This window comes from Bactrocera tryoni, chromosome 3 (genome assembly GCF_016617805.1).
Source record: "Bactrocera tryoni isolate S06 chromosome 3, CSIRO_BtryS06_freeze2, whole genome shotgun sequence".
NCBI lineage: Eukaryota > Metazoa > Arthropoda > Insecta > Diptera > Tephritidae > Bactrocera > Bactrocera tryoni.
The window spans coordinates 41,334,393-41,361,842 of record NC_052501.1 but is presented as its reverse complement, the minus strand read 5'-3'; the positions used below and the strand labels follow the sequence as shown (position 1 = coordinate 41,361,842).

The 27,450-nt window shown below is 38.0% G+C and overlaps 1 protein-coding gene across 1 annotated transcript in view; it reads left to right on the top strand.

The window, feature by feature from the left end:
* LOC120771522 (nuclear pore membrane glycoprotein 210) overlaps positions 1–27,450 on the top strand; it is a 122,770-nt gene that overhangs the window by 34,823 nt on the left and 60,497 nt on the right. The window lies entirely within an intron of this gene.

Here is a 27,450-nt window from a genome sequence, read left to right as displayed (position 1 = left end):
GCTTTAGTACCAGCATGTTTACTCCATCATGGCCAATGGATTTAAAAGATTTTGTTTCATTGATGACATTTCGAACCTTCTCATCGGTGAAAGTAAGTCATGCGCAGTCGTCAGGTAACACATCGTTTGCTTTTGTCTACCAAAGGGTGTAGTAAGGTGTAGCCGGCATTTACGGCTAAAATAGCTCGCGCAATTCTTCGGTCCGAAAAGACATGGCCATTTAATTGAATTTCAACTCGGTCATCATGTCTCTTCGAGTTAGACAAAGCGTTGACGATAGTCCAACTCTTACTTCTTCCGGTGGAGAAGTTGCAAGACTTTAGGCGCTCTATCCATTTTTTCCGCCCTTATTCGAATATAACAGGGGTCGACATGGCGTAAGGTGTCGCCCTAATTAAACAGCTTCGTTAACGAAAGTACGGTTGTCCACAGAAACAAGGTCGGAAGGTTTCTCGATCGAGATAATTATGGGCAGATGGTCTGATATGAGAGTTAGCAAAGGTCACTAGGGGATTATATTTATTATTATTATTATTATGGATGCCCATAATTCTTGTGGGCGCTTTGTCATTCATTGTCAAGAATGTCGATTCGTCTATCTGTTCCGTCAGCTCCATCCCCCTACGATCATTTCATAGGCAGGAATGCCAAAGATTATGCGCTTTAAAGTCGCCTAGTACCTAACGGTTTTCACCACGAAGTAACGTACCTATGTTCTGGTGGTATCCTGTAGGGCAACATGTAACTGATCAGAATGGACCATTGTGGAACTTTGTGGGCCACACGGGTGGCGTAGCAGCGCAGTGCGCGAACTTGGTCGTAGTTGTGCGTTGGCAGCATGAGGCCACGTAACTAGTGGTCTATGTATTCCCGGCGTGTCTTAAGTCCTGAGCAGATCTTAAGATGCCTCCATCCACTGCATGTATTACAACTAACCAAGGTGGAGTTTGTATGGAGCTGTTTAGCGCAGACACAGCAGAAAATTGCTCCGGTCCCAGATTGATTTCCGAAAAAAAATATCCCTTGGTCGGATAAAATCCGGCAAAATTCCGATAACGTAGAACCGGCTGTCGTGGGAATTGTTTTGTTCACCTAATTGTACCATATACAATATTAGGATGACGAGGCGAGTTAAATTCCGAGTGACTGTCTGTCCGTTCGCCCGTCTGTGCGGAGGGTTCATATTGCAGATGAGCGAAATCGGTCGATTGCCACGTCCAATAAGTTCCGTTAAGCGACACCGTCCACCATTAGTTGAAATCCTATATATCAGGAACTACTTCAGTGATTTCAATCAAATTTGGTTTGTAAAGTTACCCAAACATTTCTATTATACACTGCGACATTGTGCAAAATTCCTTGAAAACCACGCCTATTTTCCAAGCTCAAAAAAGTTATCTAAACCTCACTATAACTTTTCAAGGACCCCGACACCAAATGTCTGCACTTCAGTGCATTTGCTGGGGTTTTTACCGAAACTATCGGTTAATGTGTGAGCTCCGGTATTGAAATTCGGGGGAAAATTTTTGACAAATATGGGTAAAATCGGGTCAATAAAATTCTTAACCTCCAATTCCTAATAATACAAGTTTTCCGGTTTACTTCTATCGTTCAATATGGAAGCTAAATGAAATTCAGAAAATAACTCTTTCTAATAACAGTATATCTTCTTGCCTGTGATTGAAAATAATGATTGAAACATGTACTTCCAACTTTTAGTTTAAGAGTTTACATGGGTTTCCTCGGGTAAAAAACAGCCTTCTTAAATAAAAAATTTCTCATTTAGAAAATAAAATATTTTATTAGAATTTTTTATTGCTACATACAAACACTATTAACAAAGACATTTTGAATTTTTTGGAAAAAATATTTTAAACTCGGCCATTGCGCTGCCGTTTCGGTGACCAGAAAAAATATGTGTTTTATTTAAAACCTTAACTTAGAACTTGGACGAAGAAAAAAAAAATTGAAAATTGGATTTTTGGCAAACTTTTTTTTCTGATTTCAGTGAAATTTTTTTTTTCAAATAGTTGTAATCGAAAAAAATCATTCTTTAAGAAGTGTATCTCAAAGATCTGTGCAAAGTTTCATGAAGATTGGTTGAGTAGTTCTCGAGAAATCTTGCCAACCGCCTTCAAAAACACAGTTTCGAGAAAAACGCGTTTAAAGACGTCTCACTTAGCCTAGCTAGCCTCGAGCGCACAAGTTCTTAGGGTTGTATCTCCGAAACTATTACTCGGAACAACTTGACATGGCGAGGGTATACAATGTTTGGTTACACCTGAAATTATTCCTTCCTTGTTTGTTTAATATTTCTTCGTGAAAATTTTATAAAGCACTCGTCGAAAATCGGCTGCTCATCTTAATTGTATCACTGAAATTGTTCCAACAATAATAAAACACGTTGTAGTCTCAATTTGCCGCTAATTTTTTGATAAGACTTGGTGGAATTTCAAAGTTAATATAGTCTTATATTTGTTTGAAAATCATGCAGGTACGTTTAATGTACATGTATGATTACAGAACCCCGCCAACTCATTAGAAACATGATCAATTAATATAAAAATTTACGAATAACGTACTGGGGAAGCTTGATAGGCGAATAATTTGAATTTTTCCACTACCTAAGTAAGGCTGTGTATTACATATTATTCAGTGTCAAATATAAAATAAATATACCGTTACAATTAGCGGAACTTAAATACGAAATCATATTGAAATGCTTACTTCACTTGGAATTAGTATTTGTGATTTCTGGCTCTTCAGCAGTAAATTGTATGGCGTAATGGAAGAAATCGAATTTTTTCATACGTGTTTAACTATTATTTCATAGATTCCAGAGTTTTATTTGTTAGGTTTTTATTTTTTTAAGTTTTCTGAAGCTTTATAATACAAACAATGAGAGATATACTTTTTAGGAAATAGATAAAAAATCGGCCATTTCAAAGAAACCCAAAGTGCTTTGCTGCACTTTTAAAAGATAAAAGTACATCCTACAGAAAAATAATAAAGAAAAATTGGAGCAAGTGCAGATACTGTTGCTCGAGTAGCTAAAATTGTGCACACATTCAAATATTGCACCGTTGGTCGCACAAGTATGTGGCAAAATGCTGCCCAAAATGGGAAAATCTCTGGGCGCATTCGACGTAAAGTAATGAGCTTCACTCTGTAATCGCGCAGCAAATCAGCTAGAGAATTTTAAAATAAGCTGAGTGATGCCCATGTAAAAATATCGCAAAGAACAGTTGAACGCATATTTTCAGAAAAAAAACACAGCAAAAAAATCAAAATTGACCAAGCAAATGAAAAATCCACGAGTAGCAAGGGTCAAACTCCATCAGAACTACACAAAGGTGGATTGAAACAAGGTAAATATAAAAAGTTATGAACGTCCCCCGAAAGTCCCTCATTCAAAGTTACCCTGCTATTTAACATGATTTTCTCCTTAACAAAGATTAACGAATGCCGGCTAAAAGCAGTGACAGAAACCATTCAATTTGTGCGATGTAGACCGTGTGAACGTCATGTGGAGAACTGCATTCAAAAAACGGTAAAATATCCCCCCAATGTAATGGTTTAGAGCTACATATTGGTGAATGTTCCTGGACCAATTTATTTTGTTGAGGGAACGATGACTAGTGAGCAGTACTCCAATGTACTTCAAGATGGTTTTGTACCATAATTGGCAACATTGAATCCTTCAGCAGCACAGTACACTTATACGCACGCCGAGGTGCCTTGCCACACCTCCTGATGAACGACAGATGTCCTTCACAACTTAGATATCAATATATTACCTTAGGCGGGCAATTCACCCGACCTAAACACCACCGAAAACGTCGAACGTTCCTTAAATCGGAAGTATATTCCCAAAGAAATTCCGCAATAGCCCCACTCAAAGATAACATAAAAGATGTGCGCCTAAATGATCCAGATTTAAAAATAATCATTATAATGATAATATATGTTTAAATAGTATGCCTCAAATAGTGAAGGCTGTTAATAAAAACACAGATTTGTCAACGAAATACTAAAAAAAAATTAAGTTTTTCTCAATTTTATGAAAATATGATATTTGAAACAAATATTATACACAAAATTTGCATTCACATATCGTAATAATTTTTGATTTATTTGGCTCTGAACGCAAAACAATAGGAATAATTGTCCCTGTTTCTAATGGGTTGGCGGGGTACTGTAGGTCACAACATGCTATGGAATTTGGCAATATATCAGATAGGTAATGAGACCTCTAAGCAAGCCTTTTCAAGCGTTCTTAACTAAAGTGGTTTCAGAAATTTTGCACACGCCGACAACGGACCATTTTAGCACACAACTCAAGTTCTTGTATGGAAACTTTTTGTTTGACAAGGTAGCTTCTCGAAGTTTGGCATCCATATTTACTTAGGACATCGCTACAATCCCCAAAGAAATTGTTCAGATCGAACAGTTTTAGCATATAGCTGTCATACAAACTAGCCGATTAAACTCAAGTCCACGTATGAAAAACTATTTTATTTGACGAGATATCTTCACGAAAGTTGGCAAAGATTGTGATTGCTCAGATAGGCCCATATAGTATGTAGTTGCATATAAAACTGGCCGATGTTAACGTTTTTGCTCATTTTTGTTTAAATTTTTTTGAAAGTGATTCTATCTGCTTCTCTGTTTTTTCAGCACAGCTCCGCGTTTTAATTGATTAGTAAGAACTTAGTTTGTGCTCATACCACTGAAAATTGATTTGAAAAGTTAAAAAGCCTCGGGCGCTCAATCTACACATTTAAGACATTTCTTCTATGGCGGAAAGATATCTTTTTCATTCGCTTTGGCAATAAATTCAAATTGAAATTCTTTGCTTTTGTGCCAGCATCCTGAAGCTAATTTCTGCTCTGCACGCACACATACATACGTGCGTCCTTGCGTATGGTATGTGTATGTATGTAAGTAAGTGTGTGCGCTTTGAGCTCAAGCTTTCCTCATTTTGTACTTAAGTTTATTGCAATTTGCAAGTGACATACTTTTAGGCGACTATTTAAGTTCGGAGAGAGAGAGAAACAAGCTTGCGATTGCATTTGATTTACAACTTTATCAATCTGCCATTAAAATGCGTTTAATCTTGGAATGTACTTTTTGCCAGATTAAAAATACAATAATGCAAAAAAGGCGACAAAAGCAAAAAAAAAGGAAAAAAAAAAAATCGAACAAACTGAAAATAAATCGCATTTTCACTCAACGCATTTGTCTCTCGAACTTCTTTGGAAATGGCTCCGTTCCGATTGCCCGGCATCGCTTGCTGCGCGCTCCTCCTTCCCGTTTCACTCTTCATAAACTGAAATGGCAAAGTCAAGTAATGAAATACTTTTGAATAAGTTAAATGTTGAAAGTTTGCTTGTTCGTAAAGTATCTAGTGAATAAGCGAAAATAGCTAACAAAAATCTGCAAAAAAAATTCGAAAAAAATCTGACTTTCGAAAATCTTGAAATTCTCAATTTATCAGTCAGTCAGTTACAGTAAAGTTGCAGTTGCAGTATTTGTTGCAGTAGTTGTTGTTGTATTTGTTTCCATCACTTGCAATTGTTAGTGTTGTTGTTGCTACAGAAGTGGACTTTGTTGTTGTTTTTGCTATTTGCAATTCTTGTTGTTAATTGGAGTTGCTGTTGTTGCTGTTTCTATAACTTTCATCTGTTGTTGTTATTGCAGCTTTAGTTGACTTTTTGTTGTCACTGTTGTTGTTGTTGCTATTTGCAATTGTTGTTGTTGTTAATTGGAGTTGCTGTTGTTGTTCTGTTTCTATAACTTTCGCTTGTTTGTTGTTATTGCTGCTTTAGTTGACTTTTTGTTATAATTTTTGTTGTTGTTGTTATATACAATTCTTGTTCCTTCTTCTTCAGTAGACTTTGTTGTTGTTATTTGTAGTTATTCTTTTTGTTGTTGTTGCTGCTGCTTGCAGTTGTTATTATTATTATTTGTATTTGTTGTAGTTTCTACTCCTCGCTTCTTGTAGCTCTATGTATTGTTTTTGTTCTGCAAACACTACACGCGAATTGACCATCCGACAATATCCCGAACAGCTTCCAAGGCCTCCAAATTCACTTGAGATCAGTTGACATCTGCACGCTGCCATAACTACCGTTATACACATACAAATTTTCCATATTTCGCGTAATTTTCCACAATTTTTCCTCTGCAGCAGCGACACGTGACGTTGGGCCCCGCTTTACCTATATGTATGTGCTCCTGCGGGTTGCATGTGGGTGTGTGTGTGCGTGTGTCACATTCATTAATACATTCACACATTGAAAGTTTTTCTATGTCTGTGCAAAATTAAATTGATGCCGCATGCAACACAAGAGCGCTGCAGAAGAAACGGATATAAAAAAGACACACAAAAAAGACGCCGGATATACGCTGAAACGGAAATATGGGCTCAAGATGAATGTTGACTGAAGTTCTATTTTTGAACGGAAAACGTTATTTGAATGTGGCTCGAACTGCCTTTTATTTGCTCGTTTTGCTGAATGCTTCAAAGGCAGAATTGTTCGCGGAAAATGTTTCTGCGAATTTCTACACTTTAAAAGAGTGATAATTGGAGCTTTATTTTAGACTTCACATTTCAAATGAAAATTTGAAAGCTCTTGAGAGTTAAGGGGGGTTCGATTTTTTGAAGCCTCTAAAGCAGGCTCCCCTCTTAAATAAACTCAATCAAATTTTTAAGGTTCTTGAAATATTTTCATACTATTTAATTAGGTAAGAGTTAATACAAAAGAATTAATTTAAAAATATTTTTTTTTTATTTAAATTTCTAACAAATAGTTTTACATCTTTAAGAATAATATTCAATATTTTGAATTATCAACACTTTTAATCTAAATTTATTTTAGCAATAATTGGTGCACAATATTTTTGGTTAATCCGTATTTGCCGTAATAACATGCAACATTAGTTGCCCATGAGAACAACATGGATTTTCAAAATCTAAACCCCAAATGGACATTGTTTGGCCTTGAGATTTATTTATCGTCGTTGCAAAAGCTAAGCGAACTGGAAATTGTAGCCTCCTGAGGGGTATCATAGAATCCGACGGTATCATTGGAATACGTGGCAACAGGTCCACTTCACCTTTAAACTTTCCAGATGATATGGTTGCTTCAAGAATATTTCCGGTGTTCTTTTTGATAGCCAAACTCGCATCATTGCTTAGTCGAGGTGAATTCAAATTACGCAGGAGAAAAGATTGAAGATTATGTGGTGGCATTTCGGGTATATCTAGTGAATTTAACAATTTAATTGGAAAACCTACACTTTCATTTTCATTAAGAACTGTACCGATTGATTTAAAAGACATCAGATCGTCTGGAAACAACTGTTTGGAATTTAATTTCGTCAACATCAACATTTTTGGCTGCCAAAATAGCCCGCTCACTGAGCCAGTTACACTGTATATTCGAAAAAATACTCTGAATCAATTAATTTTTTTCCTCAAGAATGGTGCATAAATTATCTGGCAGTTTAATGCTTTTTCAACACGCTTGTTGTCGCGCCTCTCTGCTGCGCGCGTTGTTGAGGTTACATTTTTTCGGTGGTATTCGATTGAATCTGTCTGTTGAATACTAACTCAATCCAATCAATAATTATCGCCATCTGTTAGAATCTTTTGGAGCTAACAAATAATTCCGACTGTCAAATAATAGACAAATAATTTGCAATAATATAATATTGTGCTTACAAATTGAGATGTAAGCTATCCTGTCTCTCAAGTGGGATCAAATTGTACACGGTGTGCCATCAAATTTAAAATCGGTTCAGTAGTTTAGGCGTCCATCGCGCACAAACAACGTGACATGCGATTTTTATATATAAAGATATTATATTTTCGAATTTCCAAAATTCGCGGCACTCAAAATGCTCACGAATCAATTTTTCGAAATAGACCACGGTTATTTTTTGAAAACATAGGAAACATAGCGGCATGAAACCCATCAGAAACGAAATATAAAATAAGAAACAAAAAATTCACACAACCTCAGCTTGGTTATGTGAATTATTCACATAAATTTAGAGGTTATGTTAAAAGGGTCTGTAGGCGAAAACTCTAGATCTTTTCACATTTCAGATCACGACAAAAAAAGTAAGTTAATAACTATACAACTATATATATTTGTTTTCCAGAAAAATTGTTGTCAATAAATCTTTCGAATTTCCACGAAACCTAACCCCCGGTTTCAGTGAAAGTACATAATTCAATGCCAGCGCCATCTGCGGGTGAGCCTTGTATAACACTCTGCCTTGGTGAGAAACTGCAAAAATTTTATAATAATTCCTGTTGAAATTAATGACATTTGCAGGGCAAACGTACAGATTTTTGATATAATACTATATCAGTATGGACTTTTTGTATAAGAATTTTGACTCCTTAACTCTTGACTCTCTTGTTGTATAAGAATCGATTCTAACACTTTTCTCATATTACTTGCATTGCAATACAAGGAAACATACAGTTCAACTTTTTAATCTGAATGTGCCGTTATGAAAGTGGCTTGTGATTACCAAGTCCACGCTTTTGTCGTGTCACTTATTTCTATTTTCAGAGCAAATTATTGCCTTGCTCTCCCTTTGTGTGCAACTCAAGTGTCGACAAATTGCCCGTTATTCATATACAAGCGCATATGCTTGTTTGTATGTATAATAGTGTATAATGGTGATGTCATGCGGCATCTCAGCTGCTTTTGCAGTTATTTCTCTTGCATTATAAAGTAATTTTCCGAGTACAATTCGCCATTAATGCAATTGCAGCATAATGCAATTTCACTTCCTTTCGTGCAATTGTATGGCACACACATACTTATACCTAACGGTAACATTGTACGCTCTTTACACACACTTACTTTTAATGATGATGCCGAGTATCGGCAATACTGATGGGCGGGGCATGTCGATGATGCCGCTAATGCAGATGCCGTTAATGTTGCTATCGCTGGACAAGGGAGGAAGGAGGGTGTTGATGCCGTTGGTTTGACGCTGGCGACGGAAATGAAAACGTTTGTCCGCCTAGTTGTGCTCCAGGTACGTCCACCTGCAGTACATATAAGAATTTCTCGTGCCACATAAACACACACATACATATGTACATATATTCAATCGTTGGCGGATGCATGCCCACCGAAGGAAATGTTTGGTTATTGAATATTTTTTTTCTTTCTTGTTTTCTCTCCACCATTGCCCTGCCCAAGCATACTGCTGCGCTCGTTCACTTCCGTTGGTTGTATGCGTGTGTGTGTAGGTTTGTGTGTGTGCGGAAATGGTTTGCATAACATTCAGCCATTTATGCTTCTTCATTTTTAATGAGGTTCGATGATGCTTGAGCACTGGACGTTATATGTTTTCATTTACAGGGTTTCTGCGTTGGATATATACATTTTTTTAAATTTACATGTGAATACAATAACAAAGCTAAATTACAATTGAAAATAATACGAGATATAATTCGCTACTCTTTTCAGCTTTGGTTCCTTCTGTTTTTCGTAGCTCTAAAATTGACCGTTTTTATACTTTTGCAACCAGTTGCTACAGAGTATTATAGTTTTGTTTACCTAACGGTTGTACATTTCACCTAAAACTAAACGAGGTAGATATAAGGTTACATATACATATATAAAGGATCAGGGTGACGAGAGAAGTTGAAATCCGGGTGACTGTCTGTCTGTCCGTCCGTCCGTTCGTCCGTGAAAGCTGTAACTTAAGTAAAAACGATATCTCGATGAAACTTGGTACGCGGGTTCCTTAGTACAAAAAATTTCAAAAAATTCAAGTTGATAGATGGGCTTAATCGGAGTACTGCCACGCCCACAAATCGCCATATAAAGTGCCATAACAAAGCACTCAATTAAGATATGAAGCTGTAATTTGATACAGCGGATTGCAGTAGGACACCCGTGTGAAAATTGTTTTGTTAATGTGGGGGTGGCCACGCCCTCTAACAAGTTTAATGTACACAACTTATAAACCGCTTAAGATACAACAACCAAATTTGCTAAATTATATTATAAGAACTCCTACCGACAGTATTAAAATGGATCAAATCGGAAGATAACCCCGCTCACTCCCCATGTAACGGTACTGTTAAGCGCAATAAATCAAGAACTAAATAAGCCAGAAACATTAAAATTTACCTCCGAGATGGTGTGAGAAAGCTTTATTGGAGCCGGTGTGAAAATTGAACGATGGGCGTTTCAACGTCCACTTTTTGGTGAAATCTCATATTTCGGGAACCGACCCACCGATTTTGACAAAATTTAGTAGGTGTCATTCTTCTCACATTCGTATGTCATATTGTGAAAATGAACGAAATCGGACAACAACCACGCCTACTTTTCATAAAGCACAATTTTAGATTCCATTATATTAGTTCGGTTTCCAGTACACAAATCAAGAAGAAATTGATATAACGGGATTAAACTTTACACGAATAATGCCTTTACTGTATGCCACCTTATGAACAAAAATTGTTCAAATCCAATAATAACTCTTCAAGCTTCTAGGTACCGAATATTTGGACCGCTGTACCCATGCTTGACTTTTGATCGAATGTGTCGGTCAATGTGTGATATACAAGGTGCGTTCCAAAGTAAACAGGACTTAAAAAAACAGAACAAATGTTTTTTTCGGCAAAATCAATTTATTTTATTCAAAATAGTCTCCCTCTGCTTCAATACAGCTTTTTTACGGTCCAAAAGCATGTCGAACGAGTGTTTTAGCTATTTGGCCGGTGCAAGGCTTTTGAATGACCTCTACGCATAACGCTTTCCTTTCATGGGCAAATGCATTTTTCCGAAAAGGAAGAAGTCGCACGGTGCCATATAAGGTGAATACGGGGAGTGGTTAATGGTTGAAATGTGATTTTTGGTCAAATAATCGTCCTTCGAATGTTGGATTCTGAGCAATTTTTGGCTAGTCAGTCAATTTGTGCGGAACAAACCGTGCACATACCTTTCGTAAGCCCAAATGTTCGGTCAAAATGCGATAACTCGATGTTTTTCCGGTTTTTTCAATTCCATTTCCATGAATTTTAATAATGATTTCGGCTGATTTTTGATGAATGCACGTACAGTTTCGATGGAATTTCCCGTGATCACGGATTTTGATTGGCCCACATGTTGATCGTCATTTATGTCCTCACGACCAGTTCGAAAACGTTGAAAGCATTAATGCACTCTGCTACGGTATAGACAATCATCGCCATAAACTTGTTTCATCAATTGAAACGTTTCGGTAAAAGTTTCACCAATTTTAAAACAAAATTTTCTCTTTGTTCGAAGCTCATTTTCGCACCGACAACACAAACATACTGACACTTAAAACGCAATGACTTCACTTCTAATTGATGAAATGTCATGAAATTCTCACTGGAAAATCGATAAAGATAGCAGATTCTAACGCACCAGTCGCCCCCTGGTGGCGCTAGATTCAAAAAGTCCTGTTTACTTTGGAAATCACCTTGTAAACATATAACTAAAATTAAGAGATAGTCCTTCTCTTATAATCGTATGTGTGAATGTCAAAAATAGTTGGAATCGGGCCACTACATCCCTTAGCCCCCATATATTTATTATAAAGATTTTCGAACTTCCGGGTGACTTTGTACCGCATATATCGGAAAATATGTATGCGAGTTACCCCAATGAAAATAAGACAGCGTCTTTTACTCATAACAGTCTACCTTTGTGCCTAAAATAGATAAATTTGAGCGAAAAGTCAGTCTAGCCCCTATATAACTAATGTCAGGATTTTCGAACATTCAGCTGACTTTACTCTATATGATTGGTTTTACACCTTAAAGTATTTCCGTGGCTTTGATTCTTACAAGTTGCAAGAGTATAAAATGTTCGATTGCACCCGAACTTACTAGTTATAGCACGATTTGTTCTTCGCTTCAAAATAGGCCTCAGTTTCGGCGATCACTTCTGCATTCGATGAAAATTTCCTCCCAGCGAGCATTCTTTTGAGATCTGAGGGTAGGTAATGGTCGCTGGAGGCCAGATCTAGAGAAGGCGGTGGATGTAGAAGTAAGTCGAAGCTTAATTCATGGATTTTTACCATCGTTTTCACTGACTTGTGCATTGTCTTGGCGAAACTAAACTTTCTTTTTCCTCAAATGCGGCCGTTTTTTCAGCGATTTCGTGTCGATGTTGATGGTAATTCCTTTTTCAAAGTAGTCAATAAAAATTATTTCATGCGTATCTCAAAATACAGGCGTTATAACCTTGCGAAATTCCTTTTTACAGATTAATTAAATTGCTTTACTCAAAATGATATAACTGACTAAGCAAGAAACCGGGAATTGTGGAGTGCACGGGGATTGATCCGGAATGCAAGTTGAAGGGTACTAATCAGACTTGGCGCCTTGCTGCGTAGTTGAGCTCCTTGGGACCGTAAAGAGTAGCTATGTGGAATTTGCATAGCCGTAGTGTCGTAGTTTTGCGTTGGCAGCAGGGGGGCACGTAACGTGTGGTCCAATCCCTATGAGCCTTAAGGCCTCAGTAGGTCCATTGCATACATTGCACCTACCCGAGATGAAATTTGGAGGGAGCTCAATGTCCTTGGCCGGCTAAAATCATTTGATTATGAGAGTCACCTACAAAGCGTTATTGATAGATTTTCACGGATCCTAGCAGTTCTATAGTCTGAACTATGTTGAAGAGGGATGTACTGCTGTTCGTTGAAAACTCGTGCCACCAATTCTCTCATACGGGGTGGCAGGATCGCCTTACATATCTATGTGTCAGTTAAAATTATATTATTTCAACATTTTCTGCGAAAATTCTCATAAAATTCTTTTCTTTTGTAGAGTGACTTTTAAAATTTTCCACAAATTTTGCGGCAGCTGCTGATCGACCATTCAAGAGCATTTCTTTAATGTACTCGCTGCATAACTAAGAAAAATACACTAACCAAAGCACTTTTCCTTCGCCTTGGCTCACAGTCAAGTGCTGCTCGCATACTTGAAATTTCAAATTCGTCCGAAAAATTGCTATCTTAAGTAGAAAAGTCAACTGAAAAGTTTTCGTATTACTTAACCGAAAGCCAACAAGAGCAGAGAAGTGGAGCGGTGAGTAAAGCTGCTCGGTTAGCAATTTTCCCAACCACTCACAGTTTGTGTGTGTATGGGTGTGTGCTTACATATCAAGTTGCAGTTTCAATTGCCCATAATAATGTGATTCTTTACACAAAACAATTCCTTGATTCGATTCAATTTTCAAGAGACTACACTTCATGTCGCACTCATTGCCAACTACTGCTCCGCATATTGTCCCATGTCCATTACCCACTTGTGCTGAGCGTGTATTCGCTCGCTCGCCGCTAGACACTGAAGACTGAACGCCGCTGACGGACGGGCAACTTTAAGTAGGTCGAAAACTAGACAATATAGTGCTGCCGGTTAGAACTACCGTCCCGCTAGTTCCACTTGTATATGCTTGAGTGAGAGTGAGTGTGAGTGTGGCGCCCGGAAGAAGGCTCGGGCCGCATACTCAAATACCTACAAGTATTTACAACAAAAAACGTCAAACTATTACAATAGCCGTAGTATGGAGTGTTTGCTGTAAAAGAATTCAATAAGTGGTTGCCTGCAATCTGAGTATCTTCAATGTCTCCCAATGGAGAGACAATTGAGTTGCACTCGTTGCAGTGCTTAAGCTTTGACGGGTTTCTCATATCAATGGCTAAATAGACATGCTCAAATACAATGTGTGTATACGAGGGAACTGGAAAAAGTTCGCTTTCTCAGTTGTCTGTACGAAAAAAAAATGTGTGGGCCGCTAACTGTATAATTGTCCTGAATACTCACTAGGAAGAACAGAAATAATTTTCAATAATTATTTATATTAACTCTACCGAAACTCATTGTGTACATCGCTTCCACAACAGATTATTCGTAAGATGACTCAGGAAATACTAAGCTCAAGTTGAGCATAACTTATTCTGCTTACATAGGTCCCTCTTCGTAGACTACTAAAACCCTTTTTAAGTACAACCTGCTCTAAGATAGATATATAGATACCTCTATCTAAACCGGCTGTAGGCTTTTAGTGTATCTAAATAGTTCATAAATCTGTACTGTGATCGATTTCTTATATCGAACTTATTGGATTTTGATAGTTTTGAAGAGGATTTCAATTTTATGTTTTCAAAAACAACAAGTAAGGAAGGGCTAAGTTCGGGTGTCACCGAACATTTTATACTCTCGCATGGTAAAGTGATAATCGAGATTTCATAATACGTCATTTACATATTTTTCAAATACCGTATTTTTGTAAAGTTTTATTCCGCTATCATCATTGGTTCTAATGTTTATACTCGTATTATACAGAAGGCATCAGATGGAATTCAAAATAGCTTTATATTGGAAGAAGGCGTGGTTGTGAACCGATTTCACCCATATTTCGTACATGTCATCAGGGTGTTAAGAAAATATTATATACCGAATTTCATTGAAATCGGTCTGGTAACTCCTGAGATATGGTTCTTGGTCCATAAGTGGGCGGCGCCACGTCATTTCAATTTTAAAAAAAGCCTGGGTGCAGCTTCCTTCTGCCACTTCTTCCGTAAATTTAGTGTTTCTGACGTTTTTGTTAGTCGGTTAACGCACTTTTAGTGATTTTGAACATAACCTTTGTATGGGAGGTGGGCGTGGTTATTATCGATTTCTTCCATTTTTGAACTGTATATGGAAATGCCTGAAGGAAACGACTCTGTAGACTTTTAAGTTGACATAGCCTATAGTGGTTTCCGAGATATGTACAAAACTTAGTAGGGGCTGGGCCACGCGCCCACTTTTCCAAACAATTGCGTCCAAATATGCCCCTCCCTAATGCGATCCTTTGTGCCAAATTTCACTTTAATATCTTTATTTATGGCTTAGTTATGACACTTTATATGGTTTCGGTTTCCGCCATTTTGTGGGCGTGGCAGTGGGCCGATTTTGCGCCCATCTTCGAGGCTTTAACCTTCTTATGGAGCCCAGAATGCGTGTACCAAGTTTCATCATGATATCTCAATTTTACTCAAGTTACAGCTTGCACGGACGGACGGACAGACGGACGGACAGACAGACATCCGGATTTCGACTCTACTCGTCGCCCTGATCACTTTGGTATATATAACCATATGTGAACAAAACTATAATACTCTCGTTAGCAACATCGTTGCGAGACTATAAAAAACGAACTAGAAAGCTTAAAGATAGATAAAATATTATATAAAACGTTTCCAATCCAGTTTCGGCTAAGTCATACCGGCTGTCACGCCCGCATTTGATGCCAGTAAGTTGTGACCTCTCATTAGACCGTCCTGCAGTCCTTTCGAAAACTACTCACATGCCCGGTTTTCTTTGGGATTTTGCATGTGATTTTAGCGACCCTGTGTCTTTAAGGCATTCCATCTCAACCAAATCCGTCTGTCAGCCCTTTCGGGAATTTCATTGTGTATCGATTATAGGAAAATTCGTTTGTAGAACGGGTTTTTTAACAGCTCCTATTTTCGACACATTTTGAGTTTCTTGAAACTTTTCCTTAAAAACTGGAATCACAATCTCAAACTTTTATTTCCAGAGTACTTTAGTACTCGACTTATGATAGTATTTGAGGCGAACATAAAAGGGTTAAATGCAGTGGCAGTTATCCTATGCATGAGGAAAGAGCTACAAAGATTTAAACAGAAGTTTCAGGGACAATCGGTTCAGTGTCACAGCTTATGTTCGATACGACATATCGACAAATGTTTTAAGTATTTAGGTTCATTAATAGTTGATTTGTGTTAGTGATGGACGTTTCACTTGCCCTTTTCCCGGGTCGACAGTCACTGACTGGGTAAAACTTGAGATCCGTTCCGATTACATAGAGCTAACAATCGTGGGAACTTCTAGGGTGCAGACTTGGTTTTGGTTTGTCGGTAATGTAGAAACCCTTGAATCAATTGGTAGCACAATCGCGGCATACACTTTGTGATCAATTTCAAGAATCGATGAAATTGTCTGTGTTCTTGTGACATTAAGAGGTCAAATGAAAAAGCCTGGCTAACCATAGCAAAACACATTTTTTTATCAAAATTCGATTTGTTTTTTTTTCAACATAATTCCTAAAGACCTCACCTCTTCATTCGACGGAAATTTCTTCCCAGCGAGCATTCTTTGAGATCTGAAAACAGGAAATAGTCGCTGGGGCCAGATTTGAAGAATACGGTGGATGCGGAAGCAATTCGAATCCCAATTCATGGATTATTGCCATCGTTTACATTGGCTTGTGACACGGTGCCATGGTTTGTTGAAATAGCACTCCCATTTTCTACAAATGTGACCATTTATCGGCTATTTCGTCCTTTCAACGGTACAACGGCTTTGTAAAAGTCACCTTAATCTTTCATTTCACCCTTTGGAGTGGGCTCATCGTGTATAGACGATGACTGCCGATTGGCCTTCGGAGTGAAATGATGGAGCCACGTTTCATCTATTGTCACATATTGACGTAAAAACTTACAACTCCACTTTACGGCATCCAAAATCATTTTGTGGAGTTTATTGATGTTTTTGTCGGTGCACCTCTTTAGGCCGTCCACTGTTCATTTCACCATGTCTGAACTTAGCATACCAATTCTAGATGGTTAATTTTCCTGAAACTCGTTATCCATTTTGTCCATTTGACAACACGCGAAATTCCTTTTTATATACTTTCTTCACAATAACAATAGTTCCTTTAATCAAAATGACATATTTTACAAACTAATGACACCTGCCGCGTGCTGGTTAGTCTGGGGCCAATCTTGCGTGTAGATAGTTTACTGCTTTTTGTGACCTGAGAATATCTAAAGACGTTTGTATACTTATTTCGAGGGCTATGTGCTTATTTGTTAGCAGAAGTAGCTCTGTTTTTTCGTAGCAAGCTGGTTCTCTGTGTCTCGTGCTGTGATTACTGCAGCAATGTCGTCCACATTTGGCTACGCTAAGTACGATTCGTCCGGCATTTCGAAGTTTAGTATAGCGTCGTAGCTGAAATCTGGGCCTAGAATGAATCCTTGTGTCCTGACGTGAACGCTATCTGTCGTGATCTCTTTAAAGTTTGGTAGAGTAGTTTTCTGTTACTAAGATAGCTCCGCACCAAAGTCGGATATTTTTAGCTTTTTTTTGAGAGCGTCGATCATATCCAACCATGTAGGGTTGTTGAAGGCGTATCGGACATCTAAAGTCGCCAGGTATCTTGAATATTTAACGATACTTCTCTATAATAACGTTAAATCGCTTAAGATTTTGTGAATTCTGAAAGGCCGAACTTTCGTTAATACCTACCGTGGCCTTAAACGTCATGCGGCATCTGCACTTGTGCGGTTCGGCACGTACGACTTGGAACATTTAATGTGCTGGCATATTTTAAAGTCCGCAATTCAAGTCAGTCCATTCATATGTGATAGTGGCTTTTAAGCGCCTTGTGATATGCTTCGCAACAGTCGTTTTGTGGGCGGAAAGGTGCTGCTAAAATCGAAATGTAAAATAAGTGATACTCCGCTCTGCATTATTGCTGCTCTTCTAATTTCACTTTCAAGTAATTGTGCTTTTCTGTTCCTCATATTTTTTCCTCCGAAGACGCTGCAGTTCTCATCACCATCATCGTCATTATTTAATGCGCAAATTATTTCTAACGCTTAACATTTAATATTGTGCACTTTTATTGAGTTCGATGGCTACACCAAACACATGCCTGCATGCATTCCTGCGCTCAGACATTCCTTCCCACACAGCACAGCATAGAAGCGCATAGCAGCACAACTTTGGGGCAGTAGCAAGCGTGGCATGCACTTTAGTGGCATGAATTTGCACTTTGCCAAATGCTTATGCAGCAGCACCAACAACAACAACAAAGGCGAAACATGTGCGGGCGAATATGCTCGATTCCAAATGTATTAACGTCAATATTCTTCCTTTGATGGCCGGATGTAATCGTAAAAATGGCGGCAGTCAGTGCAGGGTGTATTGGTTGCTCGGCTTCGCTTGTATTAGTTGTCGTTCGATATCAATGATGACGTCTGACGTTGGTATACACGCATAGTTTGCATACGAGGGAAGCTCAATCATCATTTTACCTACAAAAAAAAACGTGGTCTCAATTTAGCTCAATCATCTACTACTTTAATTCGTCCAAAATGTACGTTCCGGAGATCTGCCCAGTCACACTTTGAACCACTTTTCAAAGAAAATGCTCGTGGTCTCATGTCGTCTCTAAGAAAGGGTGTCAATGGTAGACTCTATGATGACAATGTGATCCGCGTTGTCTTGACAGCTGGCTCCACAGCAAAGGTGACAGTACTGCCAAAGAGCATGCCTTTCCTCGTTATGACAACCACATCCAAACACCTTATAATGTGTGGATTAACTTTCCTCTTTACAAGCGCTCGGGTAACCTTCGATGTTAAGTAAGGCACATTATACACATTTTCCGTATACAAAAGCATCATCAATGACGGGAACCAGACTATACAGATCAGTGTATTTGGACTTATCAGCTCTGTAAGCGTGATAGTTCGGATGTAGTGTTTTTTTTTCAGGGCAGTTGTCTAATTCCATCATTTTAACCGTGGCGGCGGAAGACGTGTGAGCCGTGGCATTATCATGGTCAAAGTTAAACTTCTTGGAATTGCGCTGAAATAGATTGAAACACCTTTCGAAGAAGAGGAGTTACTACTTACATCATCTTAGAAGTTTGCGATTTTACTGCTGGATTTCTCTTCCAAACTCAAGAATCGAATTATCGACTGAACATCGCCGGAAGTTGTATGGCTGCGAAAGTTGCCATCAGACTCAGAGAGTCTGGGTTCCTAAATTAACATGGGTCTCAAAACACGGAAATCCTCACTCACTTTAACTTCTTACCGGATCACTTGCGTCATGGAGTCGCCAAACCGAACTCTGGCGGCTCCTTCTCTACCCATATACCGGCGAGGGAGTTGTGGGTGGTAAGAAATTGTTGCAAGAGAGGGCCAGTGACTTTCTTCACGGATCGGTCCAAGCTTAGGGGGAGGTTGGTGGAGGGGTCTAGTGTCAGGAACTCTCTATCAACTCCAGTTTCAGACTTCCTGACTATTGCAGTGTCTTCCAGGCCTCCTTCAGAGAAGTGACCATCCACTCAGATAGAGCGGCGATACTAGCTTTGAACTCCTTAACAGTGCGTTTAGGGCGGCCCAAAGAGTGCCTAACCTCGCTATCAATAACATCGAGTGTCTCTGTGATAAGACTGGTAGTAAAACGAAACTGTAAAGCTGATGAGCTAACAATAAAAGACACCATAGAACCGCTATCGATAGAATGGGAGCGGATCGGTGCTCCAGTATCCTCTTGTGTTCTTGTCCTTCATGGCCCAAGATTGATCGCAAGGGATCTAGTGATCTCTCTGCCCTCAGTATAGCTAGCCTCTGCTTAGTTTTGGGGCTTTTAACGGGCCATTGCCCTATTGGCGTCCACGCAGTAAGGCTCTAACCTAATACATCTCTTTTGATATTTTCATAAAATCGGCCGTCGCAGTAGCCATCAAAGAGCGAAAGTTCTTATCACACCGCCCTCGTATATGTGTAGGTGTGTGGTGTGCGGTTTTGTGAATTGGTTTATGTGTGTGTTGTGTGAGTGAGCGTATACGTTTTATGATTTTAACTGCTGCCGCACTTACACTCAAACACACACGAACACATGTGTACAAGGGCAACACACCGCCACATATACATATATACATGTATGTTCATATGTGTATTTTGCCTGCAAAAATTCACTTCTAAACACATTCATGCGAAAATCTGTATGTGTGCGTGAGTGTGTGTCAGGCACTCACTCCCTGCAGCTTCCAGTTGCATTTGTATTGCTGCAAAGTTGAATGCAATTTTTATTATATTTGTTTTTAGAATGTGACATAATCCAATAATGGCTTTTTAGTACATTAATCCTGATTGACGTGCAAAGTAAGTGCAGTGTATTGCTATGTCACTGCAATTCTTGGCGCTCACATATGCGTGAGTGCGCGGGTGTGCAGCTCTCTCTGGTATTCGTGTGTGTCTTGTATGGCTTCATGTGGCATATCGACAGCCGGCTGGGCGGGCATTTGGCTAAACATCGGCGTCAGCTTGTAATGGTTGAGTGAATGGCTTTCAATTTTATTATAAATAATAAAAACAAAGTAGTAAATTGTAAATTGTAAAAAATCAAGTATTTCTAAAAGCATATTTACTAAGCATATTCCTCTTTTTTACTTCGGTTTTGTTGCTTTTGGCGCAATCATTCAATTTGTGCATTAAACAATTTATTCATAGTTGAGTAAATGTGTAAATGCATTTAAAAGATATTACTTAAGTTGATGGATTTATTTTCCGAACTGTTTTGTGGGTGCTAAAATGTCATAAGCTGTTTGTGTGGCCCCACATTGGCTATTCATTGTGAAGTAATCGTCAAACACACGTCACTTCCATGATATAAATTTTAAAAGCTAAAATAAAACATAACCTTAAAATTCGTGATTTGCACTAATTTGGCAATTTCGTTCGCTCGATTTTTATGATTTAGAAAGTAATAGAGACTGGTTTATTAAGTGTTATTAGTTTAGAATTTTATTTTTTAATCGGCGAAACAAAAGAATACGATTTTGTGGAACAAGTCCACAGGTTAAGGAAGCATTACATAGTACGTCTGAAATACCCGGGTCGCTCTTCATGATCCTTTGACCATCTTCAGCTGTTGTATCCACCGCATCTGAAGCCTTGGCGCCATCAGCTTTGGCAGTCGTCGGGAGTATCCTAAGCTTTAGAAGATGAAGGTTCGCTTTGTCCACATCTAACGAGCATCTGAAGCCCATGGTGCTATCCGGCACTTTCACACTTTGGTGGTGGCCCGGGGTTTCCTTTGACCATCTGACTATCTTTAAGAAGATATAAGGAGATAGCTGCAGTCACTCTCTTCCATTCCTCGTGGGAGATGGCACCATCCTCTTTGCTGGGATCGAACACGCCCAGCGCTATTGAGCCAGCGTTTTTAGCGTGCAAGCCAAGGGAGGCTTCTCCCACATGCGATCCTTTCCGCTTAATCGCTGATTTAGCTGCAGTTGCGTCCGGCCTTTCCCTAACGTCATTTTTCCTCTCGCGCTGTCTCCTCTTGACCCACTGGAGTGTATTAGTATTTTGCTGTGATACCTGCCCAACATGCTTATCACCGTAACGTTCCGACAGATCTGGACATCGGTCTCACTCTCCCTTCGTCATCTTTAAGTCAACGTTCGTTTTATCTTGTTTCTTCTTGTCCATGTAAATAGGATCTCCACTCAAGGCCGCTTTCCGTCCCCCTAAAAAGTAGTCGCATTTAATGGTCTTAAGAGTGTTTCAGTAACGAGGCCAAGGCAAGGGTTAATGCATGCTCTTATGAGTCTATGCGTACCCATCTCACGCCAACTTAAAGACGAGAAGAAAACGTACTCTGAGGCCTGCCAGGGTTTTAACGAGATGGGGGCGGTGCGTCATTAGCCCGTCATACTCAGATGTTAGAATGCCGTAACCACCAGCCACAAAGCTAAAATCGAGTCCATGAGTTGAAAGGTCGTGAAGGCCGCTACGCAAGTAAAACTGTCCTATTACGGAGGGCGCTAACTTCGTTCGGGACTTATTTGAGGGTTCTCAGTCCAGTTGATCTTCGGCACGAGGGCAGCTTGATTCAACCTTGTTAGGAGCCCGTCCCTGCCATCTATCTGATACTGAGACATCTATTATCAGTCGGCACCTTCCGAGAGGATTAAGATAAAAAATTAAAATATCTAAGTATGTACAGGAAATCGTTGTGGGGAGGCATATTTGATTTAAGTTTTTCCAAGTGGCCGTAGCGCCGCCTTCTAGTAGGGTTAATGTAGATATCTTACAAACCACTAGAGCCATGTCAACCAAACTTGCTGAGAAAAAGTGAAAACACTGTGAAATCTAATGAGATCGGATTTTAACCAATAGTACTTGCCCAGCCCCAGAAATCTATATATTTTGAAGTCCCACGATGCCGAAAAAGTGGACCTAACTTCCTATGGTTTGCTTTTTTCCAAAGATATCGATTTATTTACAATTTTTTAAAGAATTCGGGAAAGGAGCTTTTTAGAACTAGTTTTGTGGTAGAAGCTTTTCCTTTACGATTTCACTAGACTATCGCTATATTTGAAAGTCATCATCGATCCGTGGCCTATTTTTTAACAAAAACATTTAATGACTTTTTTCAACACATATTTTTTTCATAATTTATTTAGTAAATATATATAAAAGAATTGATTTGTTCCATTGCCATTGAAAGCGAGAGACTTCTGCTCAATTGTGTGTGTTAACCGTGCTAACGGTGCAATTGAACATATCAATTTTAAATCTAATTGAAATTGCCAACCGACCATCAGGTACTTATTAAGTACATATGTATATCTCTGTATATAGTAATGCACGAGTAATCACAGTTGTATGGCATATGCGTTTGTATGTGTGAACTTACGAGTGTTGACGCTGTATTCCTGCCTGTATTCCTGCCTCATTGCAAATATTTAATTTATGGCATAAATATAGTCATTAAGTTTATTTGCGCAAACGCGCTTTGTGTGACAGGAATTAATAACTTTCGGTGTGTGTGAAAAGAAAACGCCACAAAAACTAATTTTAATACGGCAAAAAGTGAGTTGTATACATACTTGCAAAAATTAATGAAAAAATATGTGCTTAAAGCGCGAATAATACTGGCTATAATTGGTCTTTTGTAAATAATTAGCGTCCTTATTTACATACTTACATATACAGTGTGCTCGAAAAGATTGCTATGGGCGCAATGTGGATTATTCAAAGAGAAAAATAAATAACTTCGAGAGTTGAGTTGGTATTTTATAATGATTTTTCGAATTTTTCTGATAAGTTCCTAGAATTTTCAATTTGAAACGTGCAAATTTTCATTCTTCTAGGGGGTTACCACAACCTACTGGCCTTCTAAGTAAGTTACCCTCGGGATGTACAAAGTTTGGTTAACCAAAATACTGCTATTCCTTCCCAGTTACCTGAAGGTTTTCACATTTTCATAGAGCTCTAAATCTGATTTTAGAAGCCGCAGTGTGCTCTTCTTTTTTACTTATTGACCTTCAACGTATATTTCAAAGTTCCGAAGTTTGCTGTAAAAAGTTCTTGTTTTAACTGTCTTGAAAATAATGGGCGAGAAAGCAGAACTAAGAAAAATTACAAAATGCATGTATATTAGACACTAACTAACCTCTGTAGGTTTTTTAGGAACTGTTTCCGATCTACTGGAAAAGCAGCCGTAGCTGAGAGTGTACACGAAGACCGTGTAGAGTCGATTCGGCGCCATTCGCAAACTCGGACTGACATTTGAAATGACTTGGCGCATTTTACGTGGAGATCTTAAACTGAAAGTATACACAATAGTGCTTGTGCAAGAACTGAGGCCGCTCGGTGTAGTAGATCCGACGTTTTTGAGCGCTGAGGCCCATTTCTGGCTAAATGTACATGTAAACAAGCAAAATTGCCGCATTTGGAACGAAAAGCAACCTCAAGAGATTCAAGGGCTCACATTTCATCTAGAAAAACAACGGTTTGTTGTGGTTTGTGGCTTGGTGGAATCATTGGCCAATATTTTTTCTAAATGATGCGGGAGAGAACGTAATTGTCAATGGTGACCGTTATCGCGCCATAATAACCGACTATTTAATGCTCGTGATCTCGGCCACACTTGGTTTCAACATCTCGACGTCATTCGCCAATTACCAGTCGAAATGCTCGAACAAGTCATCGAAAATTTGACTCAACGGTTAACATTAAAAGAGATAATCTTCATAAAATAAATGCCAAATTATGTTCTTTCCAATGATAAATTATTAATTTTGAAGTTCCTTTATTTGAATTTGAAGTTCCTTTTTTGTTTTTCTTTAAAAAAGTGGGGAAACTTGAGATGAATCACTCTTTATATATCTTTTTAAGTTCCAGCTATCAAGGAACTGTTTCTTATTTATTGGGTGATTTAAGTATCTCTCCTTTTCCCTCGAAGTAAAATGTGAGCGGTTGGAACCGACATCTTTCTGTAATCCTTCTCCAAAAAGGAAACGTCAGAGACCCTATAAAATATATATATATTTATATACATATAAATAATCAGCGTGACGAGCTATCCGTCATTTCTTTTTGAACATATAGTACGTGAAATATCCCTTTAGTTTTTGAGGTAGTTTTCAAAAGACTTGCCATTCAAACGTACCGAACGGCCGCAGTTAACGTTTCTTATGGTTTTTTTTTATAAGTTTTCGACCAAGATTTCGTGCAACTATTGTGACGTTGTCGTAACTCTTTATACCAGAACATAATTTAGTATATAACCACCGTTAGTTATGGTCGTAAAACACGGTACGAGTGCGCTTGCGAAATCGAGTGTTTTTATGTCATGGAAAAAATTAAAGCGCTTCAAATTGAAAACGCGAGCAAATAATTTTTGCTTTAATTTTCACCCGCCTGTGGTGATATGTGGACGTGTGTGTGTATGTGTGTTCGTTCACGGTATTCATTATTTTTTTCCGCGTGCCGCATATCTGTTGCGGTTGTCATCAATTGCTGCATCAATGCGTCCATGACCAGCAAACGTATTTCTCTCGACGAAATAATGGTAATGATAATAATTAAAATAAAAAATTAATATAATAAATAAGGTGTGCTGACTTCGTGCGCAATCGGAATATTGGAACCCTAGACTCGTTTTGCCATATTTTCGTTATGCAAACAGACTAATGAAAAGGCTTCTTTGAAAATGAGGAAATATATGAGTATTATATCTTTATAAGCTGATACCATTCATGGAAAAATGGCCGAGCGTCTCTTTTCTTTATGTATAAATAGTGGGAACAAAATATTTTTAGCCGAGTCTGGTAATAGTTTAAGCGCATTGATTTTTATGTCATAACAACGACCAGTATTTGTGGAGGTTCGAACATTATTTTTGAATCTAGTCGGAGTAGAGGTGAAAGGTCTGAAGTTTTGCTGACGTCGTTTTGATGAGATATTTTCATGAAATTTGGCATATGCAATTGTCCAAAGCAACGGTGGAATCTCTGAAAAAAATGTTCAGATCGAGTCACTAAAGCATACTTGCTGCCATACAAACTGATTGAATAAAATCAAGTTCTTCTAAGGAATCTTTGGTCTTTGTAAAGGGTTTTATAGCTTCGGTGCAATCGAAGTTAGAAATACAAATCTAAAATACCCTTCTGCAACAAGTTGCGCGTGTCATATGACACACGCTTTGGCATCTATGTTGATATCTATGGTTGGTTTGCGTGTATGTGGCGCATTAAAAGCACTTAACGTGCATATTTTAATTAACGATTAAATTAATGTAATGCAACCTTAATAATGGAATTTGCTTCGTTATTTTATTATGTATAGCTCTCATTAAATGTATATCAGTGGCATTTTTTTTTATCTGTCAAACTGATACAATTTTTTCATATGTTCGAGAATGAAAGTATTTTGCATATACATATATACACATACGATCAACATATTTTTTTATAATGCACTTATATATGAACACAGTTAAACAAATATATAAAAAGTCAAGGCTGGAATATTGAGAATCACATTATATAAAGCATTGAAGTTACCAGATTGAAAATGCCTGCAAAGTTAATCTTAGTTTCACTATACAGAGTGCACTGTATTTTACTGTATGAGCAATGAATAGCTATACTATTTACGAATGGACAGAGTTATTTTTATATGTTTTTGAGACTCAATACACCGAAGTAATCCGACGAAATAATGATGCATTATATAAGGTATGATAAAAATAAATCCATTATTTTGCATTGAAGGCTTTATTTAGTATAGTTAGAACGATCCGATTCAAACAAATTTGCACCGTTTGGTTGAAGAACTTGTTGGCATTTCGAAGATAATTTCATAATGTCACTCTCGTAGAAACCATTGTCCCTATTGCCGAAAAACTGGGTCAGTTCATTTTCACAACTATTCTTGCCAAATTTAGCAGTAGCAAAATCATTCAATGAAAACAGGCCAACATTATAAAAAGGCATGCATTAAAACATCTCAATTAAGTTGTCTTAGCTTCTGACGATTTGAAGTATGTGGCCTGGCGTTGTCCTAATGCAACAGATTTCTATAGCATTCTTCAAATGGTCATTAGTCTACAATAATAAAACACATTTTTTCGGCAATACTCTATTCAACATATCGTCCCCTGAAATGCAAAATGACGTATCATCAAAAAATTCGAAATTGAGTGTCTTATTGATTATGCTTCACTACTTCAAATTACATACATAATATTACATATGTTCAACATTTTCACGTTCTGCGATCAGATATAAACCAGTTTTAACCAATATTAAAATTTTGTTTCACTCATGTTCCATTTTATTGCGTGTTTCATTGTTGGCACTGTAAATTTCCGAAAATGTTGTTACGTTATTTTGCATTTCAGGTGACGATATGTAGTTCCTTTCAAGGATGATTTACTGATTATAGCGACTCTTCAACTTTTCGTTACCATTTTTGTGGTACGATTTGTACTTTGCTTCAAAATAGGCCTCAGTTTCGGCGATCACCTCTTCATTCGATGAGAATGAAGCGAGCTTTTTTTTTGAGATCTGAGCACAGGAAATAGTCGTCAGATCTGAAGAGAGATCACTGATTTGTGACACGGTATAGGTACATTGTCTTGATGAAACTACACTTTCTTTTTCTTCAAATTCCTGTTTATCCATTTTCACAATAACGAAAGTTGCTTCACTCAATATTATACAATTTAGAAAAAATGTTTCGACAGCTGTCAAATTTATACTCACTCGTTTTGAAGGTTAGGGCTAACTAAAAATCATTTGGATTTAACGCCATCTATGTGTCAGACCTGTTAGCATTTAGCTGCAATGAGCGATCACAATTCGTGCAAGGAATCTTTGTATACGTAAAGGTTGTTATGTAATAGTTTTGGTGGAACCAGTTTTATTTTAATTTTTAATTGCAAAATCGGAATTAAAAATTTAAATGTTGTTCCATAATTGTAAATTATAAAATTCGCCAGCTTGGTTTGAAGTCGCCTTCGAGAGTCTAGGAAATTCCATTTGTTGCATTGTCGGCGTCTGAAAAACGCACTCAGTATTTATAACATTGAAAGTCGTAAAATGTTTGTCGAAAATTTACTGTAAAATAATAACAGTAGCTCGCAACAAAATGTATGTTTCAAATATGTTTGAAAATGAAACAATTAATTAAAAAAGCTTTCGCACTAAATGAGTTCGCCTTTAAACTTTTCAAATAATTCGCGCATCATAAACAAGTATGAAATTCTCGAAATGCTTGCAGCCACAAATATGTTTACAAAAACTGCTATTTAATTGCTTCGCTAAT